Raw genomic sequence first — 1,796 nt, 5'->3', positions numbered from 1 at the left:
GGGCAGCTCCCACCTACCCCAGGGGCATCGCAGCTCTGACCTCAGCCAAAGCTTTCCCTGTCCTGTTCCCCTTGACCGGTTGCAGCAAACGCGGGCTTTGCAGTAAGGAATAAATGCCATTTACCACCAGCAAAGGTAGTTTAAAGCTGATAAACTGCAGGTAGCAGATGGATTTGGACAGCCCATTTAAGTGGTGGCTGTAGCTTTTCAGTTTGCTTGGGAAAGGAGAAGGTGAGGCTGATGGCGCTTTGCCTCTGCTTTCACAGCTGGGATTACTCTAAACGTCCTAAATTGGGGTAACCAGGGGTTTCATTGCCCCTGGCATTCAAACAGAGCAGACATGGAGGTGAGGTCAGTTCGTACATGGAAACACAGAGCCACCTCATCACACATTAAAATAGTTTATTTTGGTTGCGAATCTGTAATTGTCTTAAAACCAAATGACATCAGTGCCTGTTCACAAATATAAAGAAAAGAAAAACAAACAAAACCAAAACTAAAGACAAGTTTGCCAAATAAGTTAATTTCCCCTGCCCTCCCAGTATCAAAAGTGCAAAATATGGACCTAGTTTTCAGTCCTACTTCTCAGGCTGCGTTAGCGTACGAGTTCCTGGCAGGGAGCGGCAGAGCTGCCCACCACGCTGGGTCCAGGGAGGAGTTTTGGTACAACCTTTACACGGGGGGCCCGTTTCCCTTGGCTTCAGCTTGGGAGCGGCGTGTGACTGCTGAGATTGCACCGGAACAGCGCGCTAGGACTGAATTTCCTCAATCTTTGGATTACCGACCTGTAGGTCAAGTGCCGCTGGAGGCGGCGGGTTAGAAAATGACCGGGGGGCGATGGCTCGCGACTGCTGGGGACGGACGGATGGATCCTGGGGATAAGCAGCTTCCGACCACGCTCTTGTACAAGCAAGCAAGCAGCCCGTGCTCCACAACAGATGCTAACACTAATGAACGGAGGGGTTTAGAACAGTTTGGCGTTTGCTTCAGCCCATGAAAGAAGTTTTTCTGTCAAACAGTGACACGAGTCGAGTTAATCGGAGCTGGTTAAAAGCAGCAAAGGGCAGGGTTGCAGCTAAACAAGAGCTGTGCTCCCGTCCGGCCGCAGCCAGCAAGGGTGGGCTGCTGCAAGCAGTCCTCAAACAAAGCTCAGTCTAAAAGGGCAGCTTACCTGTGCTAAAAAGAAATTAAGAACAGGATTGCAGCAGGCGGGCAGCACATGAACTGTATTTTGAAGGCCATGAGGCCTTAGCTTCTTGGAGCAGAGCTGAATTCCCTGACTGTAGCACAGCTAGGCACTTTTTTGTAATGCATCAAGGGTTTTCTCCTGGTTTCTGCCTGGCTGAAGAGGCAGCAGAGACCTAGAGGTTTTTTTTTCTTTCGCAAGCATTTAAAAAGTTATGCAGAGCCTTCTGCTGGGCTGCAGCCTTATTCTAGCCACGTCCTGCACGGCAAGCTGCGGGAAAAGCACGGGAGTGCTATGGCGACTGCTCTGGCCAAAGGAAATTGAAGTCTAGCAGCATCAGGCCAGCGTTTTGCTCCCCCTCCCACTCTATTTCAGCCCTATGCGTGTGCCTGGAGCTTCTTGGCAGGGAGGAGACCTCGCCTTCCTTCCTTCCCTCTACTCTAGTGCCTCATTCATGCAGCAGCACGAGAATCCGCTGAGCTAAAATTAAGTAACCTCACATAGGGTCAGACAGTAGCATCGTAGCCTTTATTTGCAAGTACAATATACAGGGTGTTTGAGATAGCTGTGGTGGCTGAAGCACGCCAATCTGCTCCCAGGGCGGGCAGGA

The sequence above is a fragment of the Mesitornis unicolor genome, unplaced genomic scaffold, assembly GCF_000695765.1.
Source record: "Mesitornis unicolor isolate BGI_N332 unplaced genomic scaffold, ASM69576v1 scaffold4056, whole genome shotgun sequence".
In the NCBI taxonomy this organism is placed as follows: domain Eukaryota; kingdom Metazoa; phylum Chordata; class Aves; order Mesitornithiformes; family Mesitornithidae; genus Mesitornis; species Mesitornis unicolor.
Note: the sequence above shows the minus strand (reverse complement) of the source record.